The sequence below is a fragment of the Phocoena sinus genome, chromosome X, assembly GCF_008692025.1.
Source record: "Phocoena sinus isolate mPhoSin1 chromosome X, mPhoSin1.pri, whole genome shotgun sequence".
Taxonomy (NCBI): domain Eukaryota; kingdom Metazoa; phylum Chordata; class Mammalia; order Artiodactyla; family Phocoenidae; genus Phocoena; species Phocoena sinus.
Genome location: NC_045784.1, coordinates 20,864,297 through 20,890,091, shown reverse-complemented (window position 1 = coordinate 20,890,091; position 25,795 = coordinate 20,864,297). Strand labels below are relative to the sequence as shown.

General features: G+C 45.6%; 1 pseudogene; it reads left to right on the top strand.

Annotated features, from left to right (window-relative positions):
* The first annotated feature begins 4 nt into the window (after positions 1-4).
* Positions 5-25,795, top strand: LOC116747818 (annotated as a pseudogene).

Here is a 25,795-nt window from a genome sequence, read left to right as displayed (position 1 = left end):
GAACATGTTCCCCAGGTGAGGAAGGAAATGCCAAACGCGGTTAGTCACACTAGAAAGGACAGTGGCAGTTTGCGTTCCAAGAGGACTACGTCTCCTCCTCTTTTTCTCCTCTGCACCCTCTCACCACAGGAAACACTCTAAGCAGTTTTCCAAGTCCCAAGAAAGATCGCAGAGTTCCCAACGCGCAGTTTATGGCTTGAAAACACTTGGCAGACGAAACAATAACAAAGTCAATGCCACCTCACCCTTTCCGTGTGGTTATGTAATCAAAGGGCAAACTGCTGTCTCAGGCAGAGCTGGGAGAGGGCTGGGCACACAGCTCTGCACATCCAGCCGCCCTCCATGCTTTGGAGGCTGGGGGAGGGAGTACCCTTCCAGCTGTCAGGAGGCTTTGACACGGGCATGTCTGGGCCTCTCTCTCTGTCCCATCACCGGGAACTAGGACGGCCCCTATGACCCATTAATGTGGATTTTCTTTTTTTTTTTTAATATCTTTATTGTAGTATAATTGCTTTACAATGGTGTGTTCGTTTCTGCTTTATAACAAAGTGAATCAGTTATACATATACATATGTTCCCATATCTCTTCCCTCTTGCATCTCCCTCCCTCCCACCCTCCCTATCCCACCCCTCTAGGTGATCACAAAGTACCAAGCTGATCTCCCTGTGCTATGCAGCTGCTTCCCACTAGCTATCTAGTTTGGTAGTGTATATATGTCCATGCCACTCTCTCACTTCGTCCCAGCTTACCCTTCCCCTCCCCACATCCTCAAGTCCATTCTCTAGTAGGTCTGTGTCTTTATTCCCGTCTTACCCCTAGGTTCTTCATGACATATTTTTTCTTAGATTCCATATATATGTGTTAGCATACGGTATTGGTTTTCCTCTTTCTGACTTACTTCACTCTGTATGACAGACTCTAGGTCCATCCACCTCACTACAAATAACTCGATTTCGTTTCTTTTCATGGCTGAGTAATATTCCATTGTATATATGTGCCACATCTTCTTTATCCATTCATCTGTTGATGGACACTTAGGCTGCTTCCATGTCCTGGCTATTGTAAACAGAGCTGCAATGAACATCTTGGTACATGACTCTTTTTGAATTATGGTTTTCTCAGGGTATATGCCCAGTAGTGGGATTGCTGGGTTGTACGGTAGTTCTACTTGTAGTTTTTTAAGCAACTGACAAAGGATTAATCTCCAAAATTTACAAGCAGCTCAGGCAGCTCATTAACAAAAAAACAAACAACCCAATCCAAAAATGGGCAGAAGACCTAAATAGACATTTCTCCAAAGAAGATATACAGATTGCCAACAAACACATGAAAGGATGCTCAACATCATTAATCATTAGAGAAATGCAAATCAAAACTAAAACCAGGTATCATCTCACACCGGTCAGAATGGCCATCATCAAAAAATCTAGAAACAATAAATGCTGGAGAGGGTGTGGAGAAAAGGGAACACTCTTGCACTGTTGGTGGGAATGTAAATTGATACAGCCACTATGGAGAACAGTATGGAGGTTCCTTAAAAAACTACAAATAGAACTACCATAACGTGGATTTTAAAAGGGGCCCATTCCTTCCTCTGGGAGCACACAGCCCCATGCTGGGGACCGCAGTTTGGCGAGGGGGGCTTGGCCTGGATTTCAGCCCCCTCTTGGGGCCCTCGGCCAGGCCTCTGAGGGCAGAGCAGACCCCTACAGTTCACTTGGGGACACTGTGGAGACTGGAAACTCTCCCACCCCACCCCAGGTCAGAGCTATCGTTTACTCTATCTCACTTCTCTTTAAGTTCCAGATCCTGAAAGATTATTCCTTCTGCTTCAGAGGACAGCTCCTTACTCTGGCCACAACTTGCTTTCTTTATAAATTACCTGGAAGTTCCTGCCTGTCCATTTCAGTCAGTTTATTTACCTGATCATTTGGCCTGCTGTATCAGCATCTCCCCACAAGACTATATCACTCTTTCCGCCCCAAGTGGCATCACTTTGTGGCAAGGTATTTGGGGAGGCAATTGTCCTTTTTTATTTTCTTTTTAAGGTTAAACAAACAACTAGCTTAAAGGCAGGGGAATGGTCAAATCTGCATAAGTGGGAGGAGATAAATTTGCATAAGAAGCCCAGGTGCCTCCTGGGAGGAAAGTAACCGAGATGCCAGTGCAGATTCCCTTCCCAAAGCTGTGGTAGAGACCAGGGGACTCTAAGGAAGGGCCATGGGCAGGGGAAAGGAGACAGGGGAAGTGGGGTTGACCCTGCACGGGAGAGAGGTGGAAAGCAAGCATGGCCTGGGTCCAGGATACAGCAGAACCCAGACGTGTGCTAACTTGGTTCTCCTGACAGCAAACCACCACCTTCAGGAAAGTGTTGTGTAAGCAAACTGGCAAGCTGCCCTCGCAGCAGCTGGCCCCAGGGTCCCGACCTCAGATGTGATGTGGGGATTCAGGAAGCCACTGCTGGAACCCCTGGCTTCAGAGGCACACCAGACCTGTTGTAAGATGCGCCCGCAAAACATAAGCTTCCCACCATGCGTCTTTCCCCACTTGGAAGAGGTCTGAATTTGTCTCATGTGACCGCATCTGGCTGGTGGAACTGAAATTACTCAGCTGCCAGGGAGTCTGGGAAATGTAGTTTTAGATTTGTAGACTCTGCTACATGTAAAGGCACATTGAAAGGACGTTGAAATGGATGATGAGTAATCATTTTCCCCACGGTTCCTCCATTTGAAAACCTTCAGTGGCTCTCCATGTGGATAGCACTGTCGAAGGAAAGCAGGACCTGAGTCCAGGATACAGCAGACTCCAGCAATGATTTCCAAACTGTAGACTACAGACCCTGGGGAGGAGACTAGGAGACATTACAAGATGTTTCTGAACCTCCTTACGCTGCAGTGATCCTGTGGACGGGAAGGGAAAGAAAAAAAAAACCCAAAAACCACATTGTGACTTCCACATATGTGTTCACCTATTTTTCAAACATGGAGGGAATTATGATTCAAAAAATACAAATCACTTAACAACCTTCCTTACAAACATGTTTCTCACCCGCAGACCCCACTCCTCTGCCTAGAATGAGAATTCTGTCTCCGTCCTGTCTTGCCAATTCATATTCACCATCTGAGACTCAGCCCAGGCTACCACCTCCCCTAATCGGGGAGGTGATTCTCTCTGACTTCCTCAGGCTGGGGTAGATAGTCCTCATCAGTTCTCTCGTAATATCCTGATAATAATAAAATTAAAGTGAAATTTGATTGGCTTACTTTGTGCCAGGCTCCATGAGGTATGTACTCTTACTATCTCATTTTACAGATGAGGACGCTGGGGCACAGAGAGGTTGTATAACCTGCCCAAGGTCACTTATTAGTGACAGCTGTGACTGTCACAGGCAGCAGTCTGTCTTCAGAATCTATGCTCTTGGCCAATGCCCTCACTTCCTCTCATCTATCGGTTGTTACACTGCCCACCCTGCTATATTTATCTATCTATCCATCCATCTATAGCTGAATCTGTACATCTATCTCCTCCACAAATAAGCAATGTCTTTCTATGATGTTTAAAATGGGAAAAAAAAGTTAAAAGTATTTCCTCTCTTCCTAACACATTGAAAATTCCACGACCAGGGTCCAAATTCCTTGATCCATCTTTCCCTCATCCTCTGCTGTCTGTTAACACAGGGACTATTTTCTCCTTCAGCAGAGAATACCAGACTAAATTACAGAGCAGGATACAAAATTACTATCCTCAGCTCCCTCCTTTGCCTGTTTTCTCCAAAATAGATTCTTTCCGTTGGTTGTATAAATACAAGACAGAACCCACCACTGCTTCGAAATCATGCGGGAAAGTGTATCATCAACTCTGAGCTCTGCTGGAGCTGACCTTCTGGCCAGGGTCCACCAGGCACTCCTTGAGAAAGGATGGGGCTCCTAGGCGCTCCAGCCCATGCATCAGCATTCTCGTGCAAACATTTAGGAGGGTGAAACTGAGGAGAGCATGACATTTCCCTGGGAATCAGGAGGCGTTTCCATATCTGCACTCTTGCCTTCACTGTTTATTACCCTTTCTGTCTAACACGGATGACACTTGCTCGGATTCCCTGTGCCTCAGTACCTGGGTAGCTCTGCTTACACCTGCCAACAACCCCACCAGGTAAGCTAGCTGATTGTTCCCTCTACTGGGGACACCCTGGAAGCATCAACTTCCTCCAGACTCATCTCCCTTCTCGCTTTGCTCAAACTCCTTTCTCTTCCCTTTGTCTGATATTTGCTCAGCCCATTGGTTTTGGCTCATAAACCAGGTATTTCCTTTTCCCTCTTGAAGGTAACTTATAAAAGTAACTTTCTTTAATCATCTTTCAGGTATGCTCTCTGGGCCTCTGTTTGGGAAAGTCCCCCCTGCCTGCAGAGTGCCCTTCTAAAGGCTCCTATCCTCTGCAGGAAACAGGGAACAATTTAGACGGATCAGGCATGATGGCTTTGCAAATCTCCCTTGTGTAATTTACACATCTGGTAACTCATTATTGTTTTAAGACATCTTAATTCCCATTCAGGCTAAATGACCTGGTACACCCACAGCCATCTCAGAGAATGTCAGTTCAATCTAAGAGAGTGCGATGTTTGTCAAAATAGCATTGCACAAACCCTCTGAAGAAAGCCAAAAACAGTTGCAGTGAATTACAAACATATTATGGAGTCAATGAGATCTAGCATTTAACCTTCAGCTAATGTTGACACCAAGCAGTACACCCACAAAAGCCAAAGAGAATCCGAGTGGAGAGCATGGGTTCCCAGCCTTGGCTGCGTTTTGGAATCATCTGGGTATTAAAAAAAAATCTCCATGTCCAGGCCATACTCCAAGCCAATTAAATCAGAATCTCTGGGGGTGGGTCCCAGGCATCATTATATTTTAAAGCCCTCCAGGGATTCCAATACGCAGCCAAGGTCGAGATCCACTAGTATAGAACGTCTGGCCCTCGCTCACAACCAGGGCTTAGGTCCTCTTTATACACACTGTCAGGCGTGTAGGGCGGGGAAGATGACACCACATGCCTGGTCATGCCACTCACCCATGCCAGCTTAACTCGCCAGCTGCCCACTCAGCTCCTGAAGCTACCCAAAACGTGGAAACTCAAGGTCGAGGTGATGCTCAGGTGACGATTAAGGTTACCAGACATCAGAGCATTGAAAGCGGGACAGCCAAGGCACAAACAGAATAGAGAGACACAAGTGCTCCAAGGGGGGGCGTTGGATTTGCCAATTTGAGGTACTGCCACCTGATAGTCAACTGAAGAAGGAAAAAAGATATGGAGGGTAGGAGGGGGCTTCTGGAGTGCTGGTCATGTTCTGTTTCTTCAACTGGATGCTGGTTACACAGGGCTGCTGTTTCTGAAACATGGCCACTTCTACACTTACGATATGGACACTTATATATGTACATCATGCTTTAGTAAAAAGTTTTGTAAGGAGAGAAACATTACACTGGTCAGTGAAAAAAGGTCATAGACGCTATCAAAAATAGAAAGCCCACCAGCCTGTTTATAGCACTGAGTTTGATAATAGCCCCATATTAGAAACCATTCAAATCATAGGGACCTGGTTGGACAAGTTAAGGTTCAGCCATACAACGGGATACTACGTAGCTATTAAATTTTATGTGGTAGAAGACTACGTCATGACATGGAAAAGTGCTCGCAGTCTATTTTAAAGTTAAAAAAAGAAGATGGATTATAAAACATTGTTATACATGTGTTAGATATGATTATGCATTTTTCTTTGCACACTGGTCTTGAGATAAATAAATATGTTAGGCATTACTGAGATACAAACAGAAAGAAAGACAGTGTGCAGACAGGACCTGGACTCAAGTCCCAACCTAGCTTATCTACTAATAATTGTTCACCTTTGGCCAACTTGCTCAACTTTGTGAAAAGAGCTTTATTGAGATATAATTCACACACCATACAGTTCACCCATCTAAAGTGTACAAGTTAATGTCTTTTAGTATATTCAAAGAGTTGTACAACTACTACCACAAACTGATTTTAGAACATTTTTATCGCCCTGTAGCCATTTGCAGTCAGTCTCCACTCCTGCCAACCCCCGCAGCCCTTGGCAACCAGTCATCTACCTTCTGTCTCCATACAGTTGCCTATTCTGGACATTTCATCGAAATACAACCATACGATGTATGTTTTCCGTGCGTCTGGCGTCTTTCCATTAGCATAGTGTTTTCAAGGGTCATCCATGTTTTTGCATGGAAGGAACTTCATTCCTTTTACTGCTAAATAATATCCCCCTTTATGAATATATCATATTTTGCTTATCCATTCTTCAAATGGTGGACATTTGGGTTGTTTCTACTTTGGGGCTATTATGAATAACGCTGCTGTAAACATTCCCATAGAAGTTTATGTGTGGATGCATGTTTTAGTTTCTCTTGGGTATATATCTAGGAGTGGAATTTCTGGGTGTGATATAATACAAAAATATATTTAGTCTTTGCCCACAGCTCCTGGCAGAGCTCCTAAAACCCTTGGAATTTCCTGAGTGATAGGATTTGTGGGAGTTTTTGCTATACACAACCAGCCCCTTTCAATCACACCTGAGTGTATGCTAATGAGGTGACTTAGGGTGGGACCCGCCCCCCCCCCATAGCTATAGGATACGGCCAATCACCAGAAAGACCAAGTGATCAGAGGGTTAGAACTCTCAGCCCCACCCACCAACCCCTCTGGGAAAGGGAGGTGGTGCTGGACATGGAACTCTATAAAAAACTCTTGAACAAGATTCGGAGATTCGGAGAGTTCCCAGGCTGGTGAACACATGGACTTGCTGGGACGGTGGTGTGCCTGGAGAAGGCATAGAAGCTCTATGCTCCCTCCCTTCTCCATACCTTGCCTTGTGTATCTCTTCCATCTGGCTATTCCTGAGTTGCATCCTTTATAATAAAACCATAAATGTAAGTAAAGTATTTCCCTGAGGTCTGTGAGCCATTCTAGCAAACTATTGAACTTAAGGAGGGGGTCGTGGGAACCTACAATTTATAGCCAGAAGTACGGGTGGCCCAGGACATTACACTGGCATCAGGGGCAGTCTGGTGGGACTGAACCCTTAAATCTGTGGAATCTGTCACTAACTCCAGGTAGTTAGTGTCAGAATTAAATTGAACCGTTGGACAACCAATTGGTGTCCGGAGAATTGGAGAATTGGTTGACTGGTGTCAGAGTACGATCCAGACTAGGTCATATGGTAACTCTGTGTTTAACATTTACATTTCCTCCAGCAATTTCTCCATATCCTCACCAACACTTGCTATTGTGTGTCTTTTTTACTATAGCCATCCTAGCAGATGTAAGGTGATATCTCATTGTGGTTTTGATTTGCTTTTCTCTAATAACTAATGATGTTGAGCATCTTTTCATATGCTTATTACCATTTGTATATATTCTATGGAGAAATGTCTAATCAGATCCCTTGCCCATTTTGAAATTGGGTTAACTTTTTATTATTGAATGGTAGTTTTTTATATATTCTGGAATCAAGTCCCTTAACAGACACATAATTTGTAAATATTTTCACCCATTCTGTGGGTTGTCTTTTCACTTTCTTGATGGTGCCCTTTAAAGCCCCAAAGTTTTAAATTTTTATGAAATCCAATTTATCAATTTTTTTCTTTAGTCACTTGTTTTTTGGTGTCATGTTTAAGGAGGCTTTCAGGATCCACATCTTTTAATCTTCTTGTTCTTGGTGCCAAGCACAGAGCCTGGCATAGAGCAGGCACACAATATTTGCGAACTGGGATGACGTATCTTTATCTGAACCTGGGAATTTATTGAGTACTGCATCGTTTATCTATTACTGTGTAAAAAATGACCTGAATTTAGCAGTTTAAAATCACAAACATTTTATTTGGCTCACTAGCCAATGGGTCAGTTGGGCAGTCCTTCTGATCTGGACTGGCTCACGTGTCTGTGTTCAGCTTATAGTTTGGCAGCTGGTTGAATGATCTAGAATGGCCTCACTCTCGTGTCTGGTGGTTGGTACACTGTCAGATGCGATGCCTTGGTTCTCTTTGTAGCCTGTCACCCACTAGCAGGCTAGCTCATGGTCGTGTTAGAGTTCCAATTCCAAGCCCTAATACCTAGGCGCTTTTCAAGTCTCTGCTTATATCACATTTGTTCATGTCCTATTGACCAAAGCAATTCACATAGCCAAGCCTAGATTTGAGAGATGGAGAAATAGACTCCAGCTTTTAGGAGAAGGGAAGGATTTGTGGCCATTTTTGTAATTTACCACAAGTACCTCGATGCTTCTACACTGTTAGGCTTTTATGGAGGATGTAAAAGAAAACCCTCTCCTTCTTTCACGCTTACACGCCATTGTGGGCATTCATTCATTCAACAAATGTTTACTGAGCATCTACTATGTGTCAGGCACAGTTCTGGGCTCTTGAGGTATCTTAATAAGCAGAGCAGACTAAGATCCTTCCCCCTTCCCCATGAAATTTACCTTCTAGTGGAAATCGCAACAGGAAAGATTTCAAATAGAGTCCAAACGAACTGTTGTGGTGGTGAAAATTTCTTTGACCGTACCTATATACAATGAAAATTAAATCCAGAACTTAGCCCCTGCAGGCAGGAGGGAAGATAGAAACACCCTTAAGAACACAGAGCAAAAGGGTAGAAGATTGCAAGGGATCCCAGAGAAAAGCAGGCTCCTACGGAAAATGGAAATTTGTTCTTGTATTTTCAAAGTGAGTTTGTATCAATCAGGGTTCAACCAGAAACATATAAATGATAGGAGACATATATTAAGAGATTTAGGGAATTCCCTAGCGGTCCAGTGTTTAGGACTCTAATTGCATGGAGAGTTACTTTATGCGATTGTGGGGCTGGCTAGGCAAGTCTGAAATCCATAGGGCCTGCCACCAGGAGGAGCAGGCTGGAATTCCCAGGCACAAGCTACAGCTGCAGTCTGTAGGCAGGATTCCTTCTTCTCCTGGGAAACCCCAGGTCTGCTCTTACGGCCTTTCACCTGACTGAATCAGGGTTACCCAGACTATCTAAAATAATCTCCCTTACTTAAAGTTCACTGATTGTGGACTTTAATCACATCTACAAAACACCTTCACACAGCACCTAGATTAGCGTTTAATTGAATAACTGGAGACTGTAGCCTAGCCCAGCTGACACGTAAAACTGAACATCCCATGAACTGACCGCACAATTCTGTCAATTAACTAAAGCCCACTGTACACGTTAAGTGGGTGAATTATATAGTGTGTGAAATATATCTTAATAAAGCTGTAAAAAAAATAAGTAGGTTAGTTCTATGCTTTGGGAGATCTAGTTTCAAAAAATAAATGTGGGCTTAAAACAAAAAGTCTTATAATGAATGTGTTTGACTCAGTCTGGAAGGCAGAACAGAAGCTGTAATCCACGAAGAATGTAGCCTAATTCACCCTGAGCCGGCACTGTTCTATCCTCTCAGCTAGGAGTTGGAGTAATTTCTCTATGGCTTCCTTACTACCTGCGTGCCATAGACCAATTAATATTTACACTCCCCAGTCAGTTACCAGAGGAGACAGACGCTGGGAGAGCCGGAAGAGCAGAGCCCAGAGGATCCTCGGGCCCCTGGGCTGGTTACGGGATGTAGGATCCCGGCGCCACTTAATAAGATTAAGCGTCACCTCCAATTAGCTCTCTGTCCTCTCTGCACTCAGGTGGCTCTAGCCTGTGGGCAGCTGTTAGAGCCCAGCTACAGACAAATAAGGAGGTGGTGCATTAAAAAAAAAAAAGTGTGGTGAGGGCTAGACATGTTCCAGGGGTCTGGAGCAGAGTGAGGAAGGAAGCCCGTGGGAAAGGAAAGATGAAAACACCATGGATGGAACTGGGGCGGGAGGGAGGGCCCACGTCACAACTGGGAACAAACAAAGGGCTAGAGGAGGGAAGAGGCTGGACTGACTGGAACAGGGTGTCCTGGAGAGGTGGATGCAGGGCAGGGAGGCTCTTGAAGAACAGGCGGAGGAATGCGGAACAGATGCAAGCAAACCAGTGGCGCCCAAAGTAGGGGTGCACATCTCAAGGGGTGGTCAAGATGATCCACTGCAGCAGGGGAGGGAAAGACGCTAACTTCGACTAGATTGATTTTTGATCCAAAGAATAAGAAAATAAACTCAACTAGTAGGTAATATATGGATTCATGCCACCACCCTCCCCCTGTCTGGAAGTCAGACAGTCACAAGACAAGAATTCTCAAATGATTTTGAAGACAGTGGGAATTCCTGAATTGAAGGGATGATAAGCCTCGTCATTTACTTTCAGCATTTTGCAACATTTATAAGGTAAAGTGTGTTTACAGATTCTAGCCTCCAGTTATAATGAAACCAGCCCTCATAAAATAAACAGGTGACTTTGAAGAATCCCACAAAGGAAACCCTGCTTGGAAGTAATATTAATAAGGCAAGAAGAATCAAACAACCTGAAAATGAGTTCTCCTTCTCACAATGCAACAAATGATGCGTTTCTCCACTTTCTAGAACCTTCTTTGTCCACCACGGTTGAAGTCAAAACAATGACCATCTAGTCAGAGCTGAAAAGAGGTTGTTCAGAGAACTCAAAATTATCCAGGTACCTATTAAAAATATGGATATAAAGCTGGCCCAAGGTACAGCCCATGACTTAATATACTGGTTAATGAAAGGATATCATTTATAAATAAACAAGTATGAATATAATGGGGGTGCATACTAAGGAAGGTATACGGGCCAAAAAAAAGGGAGTTCATTGCTGCAAGCAATGTGAAGGGCTATTTTCAGACAATATTGTAGAGTATATGGGCTGTTCTAGGTTGGGTTCCTCTAGAAGCAGACCTGGAGATGAGGATTTGATGTGAGTAGTTGGAATGAGAGAGAGACTCAAGAAACACTAGGAGGGAAATGGGGGTGTGTTAGCAAGCATGTCATCACTGTGGGCAACTAAGGCAACTGGAAATTGGTGTAGAACCTGCGTTAGACGCGTCCCACCCTAGGGGGAAGGAAGACGGAGTAGTTATATACCAGCTTCTGCCATCAATGGTTGAGAGCCGCTCGGGGGGCATTTACTCCCCATTCTGCCTGTGCTTGGGCAAGCCCAAGGAAGCCCTCAGAATGACAGTCACAGGGGCTTGGAGGAGGAAGCCACAAGCACGCATGGGAATGGTGAAGGCCAAGAGATACGGGCGGGCGGAACACCCACAGTGTCTGCTCCCTAGGCTTGTTTACGGTTTGACTTTTTACAATAAGCAGCGTTTACTCTCTCTGTCTCATCATTCTTTGTTTTTCAACTTTTCACTTGTCGGAACTCTGGGTGGGGCAACGAGCCCAGGCGTGGGAGTCCTGAAGGTCTTGGAAATAGCAGCTTACCAAAGGCCAAGAGGCAGCTCACGGTCCGCCCAGCCCATTTTAAAGGAGCTCCCGGGCTGTTGGATTCTACAGAGGAAGGCGGTTTTTGGTAAAACATTGCCGAGAACTCTAATATGTACCGCTGCAACAGAAAATACTGAAAGGAAGGGTTAAGGCTGGGTGTTTTCGGGGAGATTCCAGAAGGTTCAGAAAGTTCAATTCAGCTAAGAACTAAGCGAAGACACTCAGTGTAGCCCTAGTTCAGAAGTCCAGCTGAATGAATGCAGGTCTGCCCTAGAGGATCAGGCCATTTATGAGTTGCCATGGGCCAGCCCAGAGAGGTCTAGATGGCAAAGGAGACATTCTGAGGGGCTCCAGCAGCAGAGGAGAGGGTGGACTTTGCCCATCAGCTGCCTACACTAAGGCCATCCTGTCTACCAAGCAGAGCCTTCTACGTGCTGTGCCTGAAGCAGAGATAAGCAAGATCGACTCTATTTGGCCACCACTTTGGTGCAAGTAGAACTTCAGGCCCCATCTAGAAAGGAGGGGCTGCCATTTGGGAATGAAGCGCTTAAAGGAAGATCCAGAGCAGTGTGGAGAGGCAGCCAGAGCCATCGCTCCTACCCTCAGCTGCCCAGGGGGGCCCATCCTATGGGCAGGAGGAATAGGCAGCTAAATACAGAAGAGACACGAGGCACCCTCACTGGTTCGTCCTCCAGGACAACAGGTTTTACTGGGAGCAGAGAAGAGACAGCTAAAGTCTATTCCTCCCAGCACTGAAGGAGTCAGAACAGAAAGAGAGGCAGAAAGGGGACTTAGGAGGGAGCCAAAGATACATCGTCATTTCATGATTTGTTTAAGCTGTTCTATCATTACAATGACTACAGGTTATGCCACAGAGAACTCACGTTAAAACACTGCTATTGTTAGTATATTAACACAGGGGAATTGTGGGGGGCGGGAGGGGTGCATCGAGCTCGTTGATACCTTGGGAACCGAAGGGAAGAGCTACAAGATACTGCAATAGAGACAGTCAATGGGAAGGAGCAGGAGTGGGCAACATGAAGGCGAAAAGCTGGGAATGCATGATAGCTCTTGTGTGCAGGATGCCGGCCACGTTTCCGAGGTTATTCACATTGATCCTCACTGCAACCCTAAAGGGAATTAACGGATGAGGAAACGGAGCCAGAGAGAGGTTAGGTGACTAGCTGTGTTAATTCACTGGGTCCTCCAAGAAGCAGACGCCAAGATGGGATTAGAAGTGCAAGAACCATATGGGGCTATATGTATTATGTATAGCTGATTCACTTTGTTATAAAGCAGAAACTAACACACAATTGTAGAGCAATTATACTCCAATAAAGATGTTAAAAATAAAAGTGCAAGAACCGTATGGGGGGAAGTGCCAGGGAAAGGCTCAGAGGAGGGGGCAGGAGAAGGCAGAGCGTGCCTTCAGGTGGCGATGCCAGTCTGGACCCTGTGGAGGAGACATATAAGGACCTCTAGGAAAGTCTCAGTCAGGCCAACGAGGAGTCCTGCAGCCAAGGTGGCCCGTTGGAGGAGTCCCACATGTCCCTGGGATGGCCTGCACTAGTACTCTGACTGTGCTTACTCACTGGCTGGGAGCAGCCCATGGGAAACACAACCTAGGTGCAAATGCAGCAGTGAATCCAGAGGGGCAGGAGCTGGGCCCTCAGTTATGCTCCTGAAGCTAAAATCACACGACCAGCAAATAGTGGGAGGATTTGAGCTGAGATCTTTCTGACTGTAAATCCCCCTTTCTTGGTCACTGCATTGCATACATATGCATATATCTCGGGCATGAACTAAATGGCATCAGAGGACTGAATGTAACCAAACAGGATCCTATGGGGCCTTCCCAGAACAGAACTCCCCCCACGTTCTCCTCCTACCTTTTGCCTGTAGAAAAACTTTTGTCAAAGTATAAATTTAATCAGAGAAGTGAGAAAATGCAGAAAGAAAGGAAAAAAGACAAGCAAGACAAAATAATAACAGTTTAGCCATTAAAAAGAGTCAAGGACCTTTAATTCCTCCTCAAGGGCTATAGATAATATTCTGAGTCACGTCCTTTGAGCTGTTTTGCAGATACTGAAACTCACACCGGGTGGAAGAAGTTAACTGTCTGCTGCCCACAAGCACAGACCGGTTGGAACCAGAAGGTTGATGATGTTGACTCCCAATTACCTCACCACCAACCAGTCAGAGGAGTGTCCACAAGCTGATCACATACCTGACAACCCCCCTCCCTCACCCTGCCTTTATAAACATTTCCCTGAAAGCCTTCAGGGAGTTTGGGTCTTTTAAGCACTTGCTACCTGGACTCCTTGTTTGGCACCCTGCAATAAACACCGCACTGTATTCACCACGACCCAGTATCAGTAGATCGGCTTTACTGCGCATGGGCAAGTGGACCCACTCTGGTTCAGTCACATGAAGACAAACTTGAGACATCCCTCACCGACTCCTGCAGCACAAATTTCTAAAATCACAATCTAGCTGGGCAACATACGTTTTTATGAAGAGATCAGAAAGATGAAAGATTTTCAATCCTATTAAAATTGCTTTTTAGATTCTCACCCATTCCCCCCCATTCTCCACAGGAACACACAGATCCACAAATATTTATTAAGCACTCACCAAGTATCAGAGTCTGCATTTGGTACTGGGTACACATACATGGAATTTCTGGTATGCTGGGAGAGGCACGCATTAACAAGTAATGAAGAAAAATTATGGATAAGTTTATAAGGGGAAGTTCAAGGTGCCTTGAGAGAAAAAGCAGGGGAGATCTAATGGAAATTGGGGCCTGAGGGGTGGACAAAATGTCTGAAGCAATGAATGCCCCAGGGAGGAATGGCATTGGTGTTAGTAGACGTAGGGTCTAGCCCAAAGCATGCGTTGTTGGCTCCTCTGAGCATGAGAAGAGCTGAAAGCCAGGTCCCCATACTTAAATTCCCTTCAATAAGCCCTGTTTGTATCTTCCAAGGAGCTTACATATCGTTTTTAAGAGAGGGTGTTATTTAGGATTGGCTCAAGATGGCAGAGTAGAAGGACGTGTGCTCACTCCCTTTTGCGAGAGCACTGGAAGCACAACTAATTGCTGAACAGTCATCGACAGGAAGACACTGGAACTCACCAAAAAAGATACCCCACATCCAAAGACAAAGGAGAAGACGCAATGAGACGGTAGGAGGGACAAAATCACAGTAAAATCAAATCCCATAACTGCTGGGTGGGTGACTCACAGACTGGTGAACACTTATACCACAGAAGTCCACCCACTGGAGTGAAGGTTCTGAGCCCCACATCAGGCTTCCCAACCTGGGGGTCCGGCAACGGGGGGAGGAATTCCTAGAGAATCAGACTTTGAAGGCTAGTGGGATTTGATTGCAGGACTTCGACAGGACTGGGGGAAACAGAGACTCCACTCTTGGAGGGCACACACAAAGTAGTGTGCACACTGGGACCCAGGGGAAGGAGCAGTGACCCCATAGGAGACTGAACCAGACCTACCTGCTAGTGTTGGAGGGTCTCCTGCAGAGGCAGGGGGTGGCTGTGGCTCACCGTGGGGACAAGGACACTGGCAGCAGAAGTTCTGGGAAGTACTTCTTGGCGTGAGCTCTCCGAGAGGCTGCCATTAGCCCCACCAAAGAGCCAGGCAGGCTCCAGTGCTGGGTCGCCTCCGGCCAAACAACCAACAGGGAGGGAACCCAGCCCCACCAATCAGCAGACAAGAGGATTAAAGTTTTACTGAGCTCTACCCACCAGAGCAACACCCAGCTCTGCCCACCACCAGTCCCTCCCATCAGGAAGCTGGCACAAGCCTCTTAGACAGCCTCATCCACCAGAGGGCAGACAGCAGAAGCAAGAAGAACTACAGTTCTGCAGCCTGTGGAAGGAAAACCACATTCACAGAAAGACAGACAAAATGAAAAGGCAGAGGACTTTGTACCAGATGAAGGAACAAGATAAAACCCCAGAAAAACAACTAAATGAAGTGGAGATAGGCAACCTTCCAGAAAAAGAGTTCAGAATAATGATAGTAAAGATGATCCAGGACCTCAGAAAAACAATGGAGGCAAAGATCAAGAAGATGCAAGAACTGTTTAACAAAGACCTGGAAGAATGAAAGAACAAACACCTGGAAGAATTAAAGAACAAACAAACAGATGGACAATAAAATAACTGAAATGAAAAATACACAAGAAGGAATCAACAGCAGAATAACTGAGGCAGAAGAACAGATAAATGACCTGGAAGACAGAATGGTGGAATTCACTGCCACAGAACAGAATAAAGAAAGAAGAATGAAAAGAAATGAAGACCGCCTAAGAGACCTCTGGGACAACACTAAATTCAACAATATTTGCATTATAGGGGTCCCAGAAGGAGAAGAGAGAGAGAAAGGACCTGAGACAATATTTGAAGAGATTATAGTCGAAAACTTCCCTAACATGGGAAAGGAAATAACCACCCAAGTCCAGGAAGCACAGAGAGTCAGTCCCAGGCAGGATAACCCAAGGAGAAACACACCGAGACACATGGTAATCAAAGTGACAAATATTAAAGGCAAAGAAAAATTACTGAAAGCAACAAGGGAAATAAGGCAAATAACATAAAAGGGAACTCCGATAAGGTAAACAGCTGATTTCTCAGGAGAAACTCTACAAGCCAGAAGGGAGTGGCACCATGTGACAAAGTGAGAGAGTGGCATGGACATATATACACTACCAAACGTAAAACAGACAGCTAGTGAGAAGCAGCCGCATAGCACAGGGAGATCAGCTCGGTGCTTTGTGACCACCTAGAGGGGTGGGATAGGGAGGGTGGGAGGGAGGGAGACGCAAGAGGGAAGAGATATGGGAACATATGTATATGTATAACTGATTCACTTTGTTATAAAGCAGAAACTAACACACCATTGTAAAGCAATTATACCACAATAAAGATGTTAAAAAAAATAAGGCAGTTACTTTTCAGACCAAAAAAAAAAAATCAAACATGGTTAATCTTTTGGTAAGTAAATAAATAAAATAAAGTGATGAAAGGGAAGAACCTACAAGCAAGACCACTCTACCCAGCAAGGATCTCATTCAGATTCAACCGAGAAATCAAAAGCTTTACAGACAAGCAAAAGCTAAGAAAATTCAGCACCACGAAACCAGCTCTACAACAAATGCTAAAGGAACTTCTCTAAATGAGAAACACAAGAGAAGAAAAGGACCTACAAAAACAAACCCATAACAATTAAGAAAATGTTAATAGGAACATACATATTGATAATTACCTTAAACACGAATGGATTAAATGCTCCAACAAAAAGACACAGCCTCGCTGAATGGATACAAAAACAAGACCCGTACATATGCTGTCTACAAGAGATCCACTTCAGACCTAGGGACACATACAGACTGAAAGTGAGAGGATGGAAAAAGATATTCCATGCAAATGGAAATCAAAGGAAAGCTGGAGTAGCAATACTCATATCAGATAAAATAAACTTTAAAATAAAGAATGTTACAAGAGACAATAAAGGACACTACATAATGATCGAGGGATCAATCCAAGAAGATATAACAATTATATATACACCCAACATAGGAGGACCTCAATACATAAGGCAACTGCTAACAGCTATAAAAGAGGAAATCGACAGTAACACAATAATAGTGGGGGACTTTAACACCTCACTTACACCAATGGACAGATCATCCAAAATGAAAATAAATAAGGAAACAGAAGCTTTAAATGACACAACAGACCAGATAGATTTAATTGATATTTATAGGCTATTCCATCCAAAAACAGAAGATTACACTTTCTTCTCAAGTGCACACAGAACATTCCCCAGGATAGATCACATTTTGGGTCACAAATCAAGTCTCGGTAAATTTAAGAAAATTGAAATTATGTCAAGCATCTCTTCCGACCACAACGCTATGAGATTGGAAATCAATTATAGGGAAAATAATATAAAAAACACGAACAGGGGCTTCCCTGGTGGCGCAGTGGTTGAGAGTCCGCCTGCCGATGCAGGGGACGCGGGTTCGTGCCCCGGTCCGGGAGGATCCCACATGCCGCGGAGCGGCTGGGCCCGTGAGCCATGGCCGCTGAGCCTGTGCATCCGGAGCCTGTGCTCCGCGGCGGGAGAGGCCACGGCACTGAGAGGCCCGCGTAACGCAAAAAAAAAAAAAAAAAAAACACGAACACATGGAGGCTAAACAATACGTTACTAAAGAACCAAGAGATCACTGAAGAAATCAAAGAGGAAATCAAAAAATACCTAGAGACAAATGACAACGAAAACACGATAATCCAAAACCTATCAGATGCAGCAAAAGCAGTTCTAAGAGGGAAGTTTATAGCTATACAAGCCTACCTCAAGAAACAAGAAAAATCTCAAATAAACAATCTAACCTTACACCTAAAGGAACTAGAGAAAGAAGACCAAACAAAACCCAAAGTTAGCAGAAGGAAAGAAATCATAAAGATCACAGCAGAAGTAAATGCAACAGAAACAAAGAAAACAATAGCAAAGAACAATAAAACTAAAAGCTGGTTCTTTGAGAAGATGAACAACATTGATAAACCTTTAGCCAGACTCATCAAGAAAAAGAGGGAGAGGACTCAAATCAATAAAATTAGAAATGAAAAAGGAGAAGTTACCACAGACACCGCAGAAATACAAAGCATCCTAAGAGACTACTACAAGCAACTCTATGCCAATAAAATGGACAACCTGGAGGAAATGGACAAATTCTTAGAAAGGTATAACCTTCTAAGACTGAACCAGGAAGAAATAGAAAATACGAACAGACCAATCACAAGTAATGAAATTGAAACTGTGATTAAAAATCTGCCAACAAACAAAAAGTCCTGGACCAGATGGCCTCACAGGTGAATTCTATCAAACATTTAGAGAAGTGCTAACACCCATCCTTCTCAAACTCTTCCAAAAAACTGCAGAGGAAGGAACACTGCCAAACTCATTCTATGAGGCCACCATCAGCCTGATACCAAAACCTAACAAAGATACCACAAAAAAAAAGAAAATTACAGACCAGTATCACTCATGAATATAGACGCAAAAATCCTCAACGAAATACTAGCAAACAGAATCCAACAACACATTAAAAGGATCATACACCATGATCAAGTGGGAGTTATCCCAGGGATTCAAGGATTCTTCAATATACGCAAATCAATCAATGTGATACACCATATTAACAAACTGAAAGATAAAAACCATATGATCGGGCTTCCCTGGTGGCGCAGTGGTTGAGAGTCCGCCTGCCGATGCAGGGGACACGGGTTCGTGCCCCGGTCTGGGAGGATCCCACATGCCGCGGAGCGGCTGGGCCCGTGAGCCATGGCCGCTGAGCCTGCGCGTCCGGAGCCTGTCCTCCGCAACGGGAGAGGCCACAACAGTGAGAGGCCCGCGTAACGCATAAAAAAAAAAAAAAAAAACCATATGATCATGTCAATAGATGCAGAAAAAGCTTTTGACAAAATTCAGCACCCATTTGTGATTAAAAAACTCTCCAGAAAGTGGGCATAAGGGAAACTACCTCAACATAATAAAGGCCATATACGACAAACCCACAGCAAACATCATTCTCAATGGTGAAAAACTGAGAGCACTTCCTCTAAGATCAGGAACAAGACAAGGATGTCCACTCTCGCCACTATTATTCAACATAGTTTTGGTAGTCCTACCCACAGCAGTCAGAGAAGAAAAAGAAATAAAAGGAATACAAATTGGAAAAGAAGAAGTAAAACTGTCACTGTTTGCAGATGACATGATACTATACATAGAGAATCCTAAAGATGCTACCAGAAAACTACTAGAGCTAATCAATGAATTTGGTAAAGTAGCAGGATACAAAATTAATGCACAGAAATCCCTTGCATTCCTATACACTAACGACAAAAGATCAGAAAGAGCAATTAAGGAAACACTCCCATTCACCATTGCAACAAAAAGAATAAAATACCTAGGAATAAACCTACCTAGGGGGACAAAAGACCTGTAAGCAGAAAGTATAAGACACTGATGAAAGAAATCAAAAATGACACAGATGGAGAGATATACCATGTTCTTGGATTGGACGAATCAATCCTGTGAAAATGACTATACTACCCAAATCAATCCACAGATTCAAGGCAATCCCTAACAAATTACCAGTGGCATTTTTTACAGAACTAGAACAAAAAATCTTAAAATTTGCATGGAGACACAAAAGACCCCGAATAGCCAGAGCAGTCTTCAGGGAAAAAAAACGGAGCTGGAGGAATCAGACTCCCTGACTTCAGACTATAATACAAAGCTACAGTAATCAAGACAATATGGTACTGGCACAAAAACAGAAATATAGGTCAATGGAACAGGATAGAAAGCCCAGGGATAAACCCACGCACATATGGTCACCTTATCTTTGATAAAGGAGACAAGAGTATACAATGGAGAAAAGGCAGCCTCTTCAAAAAGTGGTGCTGGGAAAACTGGACAGGTACATGTAAAAGTATGAGATTAGAACACTCCCTAACACCATACACAAAAATAAGCTAAAAATGGATTAAAGACCTAAATGTAAGGCCAGAAACTATCAAACTCTTAGAGGAAAACATAGGCAGGACACTCTATGACATAAATCACAGCAAGATCCTTTTTGACCCACTTCCTAGAGAGATGGAAATAAAAGCAAAAACAAACAAATGGGACCTAATGAAACTTAAGAGCTTTTGCACAGCAAAGGAAACCATAAACAAGACCAAAAGACAACCCTCAGAATGGGAGAAAATATTTGCAAATGAAGCAACTGACAAAGGATTAATCTCCAAAATTTACAAGCAGCTCATGCAGCTCAATAACAAAAAAACAAACACCCAATCCAAAAATGGGCAGAAGACCTAAGTAGACATTTCTCCAAAGAAGATATACAGACGGCCAAGAAACACATGAAAGAATGCTCAACATCATTAATCATTAGAGAAACGCAAATCAAAACTACAACGAGGTATCATCTCACACCGGTCAGAGTGGCCATCATCAAAACATCTAGAAACAATAAATGCTGGAGAGAGTGTGGAGAAAAGGGAACACTCTTGCACTGCTGGTGGGAATGTAAATTGATACACCACTATGGAGAACAGTATGGAGGTTCCTTAAAAAACTACAAATAGAAGTACCATATGACCCAGCAATCCCACTACTGGGCATATACCCTGAGAAAACCATAATTCAAAAAGAGTCATGTACCACAATGTTCACTGCAGCTCTATTTACAATAGCCAGGACATAGAAGCAACCTAAATGCCCATCGACAGACGAATGGATAAAGAAGATGTGGTACATATATACAATGGAATATTACTCAGCCATAAAAAGAAACGAAATTGAGCTATTTGTAATGAGGTGGATGGACCTAGAGCCTGTCATACAGAGTGAAGTAAGTCAGAAAGAAAAAGACAAATACCGTATGCTAACACATATATATGGAATTTAAGGGAAAAAAATGTCATGAAGAACCTAGGGGTAAGACAGGAATAAAGACACAGACCTACTAGAGAATGGACTTGAGGAAATGGGGAGGGGGAAGGGTAAGCTGGGAGGAAGTGAGAGAGTGGTATGGACATGTATACACTACCAAACATAAAACAGATAGCTAGTGGGAAGCAGCCGCATAGCACAGGGAGATCAGCTCGGTGCTTTGTGACCACCTGGAGGGGTGGGATAGGGAGGGTGGGAGGGAGGGAGACGCAAGAGGGAAGGGATATGGGAGCATATGTATATGTATAACTGATTCACTTTGTTATAAAGCAGAAACGAACACACCACTGTAAAGCAATTATACTCCAACAAAGATGTAAAAAATCCCAAAAAACAAAAATAAACAAATGGGACCTAATGAAACTTAAAAGCTTTTGCAAAGGAAAGGAAACTACAAACAAGACAAAAAGACAACCCTCAGAATGGGAGAAAGTATTTGCAAATGAACCAATGGACAAGGATTAATCTCCAAAATATATAAACAGCTCATGCAGCTCAATATCAAAAAAAACAAACAACCCAATCCAAAAATGGGCAGAAGACCTAAACCGACATTTCTCCAAAGAAGATATACAGATTGCCAACAAACACATGAAAAGATGCTCAACATCACTAATTATTAGAGAAATGCAAATCAAAACTATAATGAGGTATCACCTCACACCAGTTAGAACGGGCATCATCAGAAAATCTACAAACAACAAATGCTGGAGAGGATGTGGAGAACAGGGAACCCTCTTGCACTGTTGGTGGGAATGTAAATTGATACAGCCACTATGGAGAACAGTATGGACGTTCCTTAAAAAACTGAAAATAGAATTACCGTATGACCCAGCAATCCCACTACTGGGCATATACCCAGAGAAAACCATAATTCAAAAAGACACATGCATCCCAATGTTCATTGCAGCACTATTTACAATAGCCAGGAATAGCTAGGTTCTATGTGGAACCTAGAAAAATGGTACAGATGAACCGGTTTGCAGGGCAGAAATAGAGACACAGATGGAGAGAACAAACGTATGGCCTCCAACGGGGGAACGTGGCGGGGGCGGGGGTGGGGGTGGGGGTGGGGGATGAATTGGGAGATTGGGATTGACATGTATACACTAATTGTATAAAATAGATAACTAATAAGAACCTGCTGTATACAAATAAAATAAAATTCAAAAACATAAAATAAAAATTTTAAAAAAGAGGGTGTTAATTGACGGCTATGCTTATAGCATTTGAAAAATACTTTGCAGTCGATTTGAAAACATAAATAAAATAAACACACCACATGATTCTAAACTTATTTTTTCCCATGGGAATAAAGCAGAGTTAAGCTTCCTACCAGCTGGCTGTTCAGCTATCACAGTGTAATGATTAAAACCCACGTATTTTGTGTTGCCAGTTGGTAAGATGGCGGGGGTGCTCTCAAGATTATATTGTCTAAAGGCTGTAAAGCTCCTCTATCTCCTGGTTACAAACATGTTTGCCTTTTGGGTGAATGACTGAGTTTGAGGCTCACTTGTTATACTGCTTATTCAGGTTGGAAATCATTAAGCAAAATGACAGCTCTTGGTTTAGGAGACCATCACCTAAAAGCAACATGGCTCTCGCTGCTGAATTCTCATCAGTTTCTCACTCCTATTAAAAATAATTCTTTTCCCATGTGGAAGCCTACGACACCAAGCTTTTCTTCAACAGGCTCAAAACACTTACCAATCATCACCTCGTTCATCCTCACCTCTTCCCTATTAAAGAGGCAAGTGTCATTACATCACGCTAGGCCAAAACCAGAAAGAGTGTGGTTCAGTGGGCGATTATAGGGCTTACAGGAGCCAACAGGGCACTCGTTTCCCACTGAGGTATCAAGGTTGAATCAGAGGACAGTAGAGTATGAAAGCTAGAATTTCCCATAAAGATGGAGAGGCAGAGTTTAAGGGCCAGTGCTCTGGTGTTAGCCAGTGCTCTACTTGAATGGCAGCTCAAATTTTTCACTCCCTTGGGCAAGGCTCTGAACCCCTTTAGGCCCGGTGTCCCCATCCATAAAATGAAACTAATGAAAGTATCTGCTTCCTTGTGTGGATGTAAGGACTAAATGAGACGGCGCACACGCAGCACTTAGCACAGCGCTCAATAAATGGGGGCTTGTTATTAGGCTCAAGATCAATTCTCCAGGGATTTTAGAGATGACACTGAAGGCAGGGGGGTGGCCCAAGGTGCCAGAGTCAAGTAGAAGTAGGAGAGAGATCGAAACCTTATTGTCTTCGTGACAAATTAGTGAAAGGAGCTTAGCGATGATATCCATGACGTCCAAAAATGTCTTTTTTTTTTTTTTTTTTAATTTTTGGCCACACTGTGCAGCATGTGGGATCTTAGTTCCCCGACCAGGGATCGAACCCGTGTCCCCTGCAGTGGAAGCTCAGAGTCTTAACCACTGGACCCTGCCGGCTGCTCGCACCGGTGGATTCCGTGCCCTGGAGAGGGCGGGAGGCGGCGCAGCCCGAGGCTGCTGAGCCTCGGGTGCGTCCCTTCCAGGCTGGTGGCCAAGCTGCATGACGCCCTGGACTCCTGCACCGAGTGACAGCGGCAGCTGGAGCGGAGCCTGGGAGGCTCCCGGCGGCTGCTGAGTGCCTGGGAACCAGCCGAGACCCCGGCTCCGGAGCCCAGCCCAGGGCCAGAAACTAACGAAGAGGCCCCACCTGCAGCATGCACACCCAGCCCGCAGGACCTCAAGGAGCCAGAGCTTCTGACCCAGGCACTGGAGAAGGCTGTACGGGTGCGAAAAGGCATCTCAAAGGCTGGAGAAGGCGACAAGGGCAAGGCCCCCAGCCTGAAGTCTGCGTCCATGGCCGCTTCCCCTGCCACCAGAGCCTCTGCCCCCTCAGCGCCTCAGGCAGGGCTGACAGCCGTGCACCAGAGACAAAAGCCCCCAGGGGCATCCACCAAACCAGGGTGCCTGCCAAGGACCTCCCTGAGCGCAGGCTTCTGTCAGTGGGGGATCAGGCCTGTATGGGGAAGGGGCCGGAGCCACCAAGCCTGAACCAGGCCGCAGGGACCAACAAATAGTCCCGTTGGCTGTGCCTCAGGCCCCAGAAGCTTTTACACTCAAGGATATGGGGTGCGTTTCCCAGACCCTCACTGGAGGAACTACTGTCTCTACCTGATCAGATCCCGGCAGCAGCAGGAGTCTGGGTTTGGCGTGACAGGGAGGGCAGGGCACTGAGCTGGATGTGGGCCAGGGCAGCCCCAGGATGCCACCCCATGAGGCCCAAGCCCGGAAGCTGGCAGAGTGGAACAGCTGGCTGTGAAGGTGCCACGTTTGATGCACTGGGGCCTGTCCTGTGCCCTATCCACTTATCCACCCAGCCCCAGGGCTCCACATGACCTCTCGAAGGCCTGGGCTCTGCTTTCCCTCCTCCCTGCCAGGTAGGACCTGAACTGGGCTGGCTCCTGGGGTCACCCTGGAAGCCCTGCCTGAGGGGTGGGTGAGCCTCATCCCTCACTGGGCTCTGAGTAGGGAGTGGGGCCTGGAGCCCCCAGAGTGACACAGAGCTGTCCTGGGCACCGGCTTCTCCGACAGGATGCAGCTGCCCGAGGCCTTCAGGAAAGCGGCTTCCCAGAATTCCTGGTGAGGCTGAGCCTCGAGGCTGGGGGAGGGGGAAGAGGAGGGGGAGGTGAGACCAGGGGAGTGTGCAGAGCGGGGAGGCCGAGGCTTCCCGCTGGCAAGACTTCTCCCACGGGCCCCTCGGCTTTCTCTGCCCGGTGGCGACACTCTACGCGTTAGGAGAGTCAGCCTCCCTAGGACGGCTGTGGTCACCTTAGACTCAGCCAGCGGCCTCGGAGGCCCCCAGCTCAGCCTCTCTCAAGCTGTGAGACCTTGATCAGGGCACTCGGTGTCTCCAAGTCCCCATCTGTCTTCCTTGTGGAGATGACAATAATAGTAGCCGCTTCTAGAGGTGCTGTAGGGGTTACACGAGGTGGTGCCTTTCGGGTGCTTGTGCTGTGCCTGGTACAGAGCCAGCACCCAGAGCTCTCACCAGACATCTTGGCTACCAGTCACTGCTGGCTCCTCTCCCCTTTTTTCCTTGAATTCTCTCCTAGCATTTCCCAGAGTGGGTCAGCTCTGTCACCCTTTTCACGGACAGTGTCCCCTCAGTTCCCCAGGACCCCCAAAGGCCCCTCCTGACATTCAGCAGAGCCGGACAGCGCAGGCTGGGGCCGCTACCCTAGCCTTTGCCTACTTCTCGTGGCCCAGCCCAGCTGGCTGGAGTCACCACGTTGCTCTCTGGTTTGCGGGCTGCGCACGTGTGCATCCCAGCCTGTGGGCCCAGCTCAGCTCTGCACAGACCAGTGATTCTGTGGATGCTGCTACCACCGCCAAAACCCAGTTCCTGCAGAAAATGCAGACAACTTCAAGTTGGCCCGGCTCTAGGCTCAGCGCCGCGGAGGTGGAGGCAGAGTTGCGGCACCTGCAGGAGGCCTGCTTGCTGCTAAGACTTCGAGTGGGGAAGAGCTCACGGCAGAGCCCAAGGACTGGATACAGGAGTAGCGCTGCCTGCTCACCCCGGAGGGGCTGCAGGCCATCGCGGGGCAGCGTCTCCGCAGGCTGAGGGAGCGGTGCACAGTACCCAGGAGCTGCAGACCCCGGCGGCCCTCGGGCTGCGGGGAGGCCATGCTGCACCAGCAGATCCACCTGGAAAAGGTCCTGATGGCCGAACTCCTCCCCCCTGGTGAGCAAGCAGGAGCCGCTGGGGCCACCCTGGCTCGTGCTGTGCCGGGCTGAACACAGCCTGCTCTGTGAGGGAGGCCAGCACTTCCTCACCCTCCTACGAGAAGATAAGCCTGCTGACTGA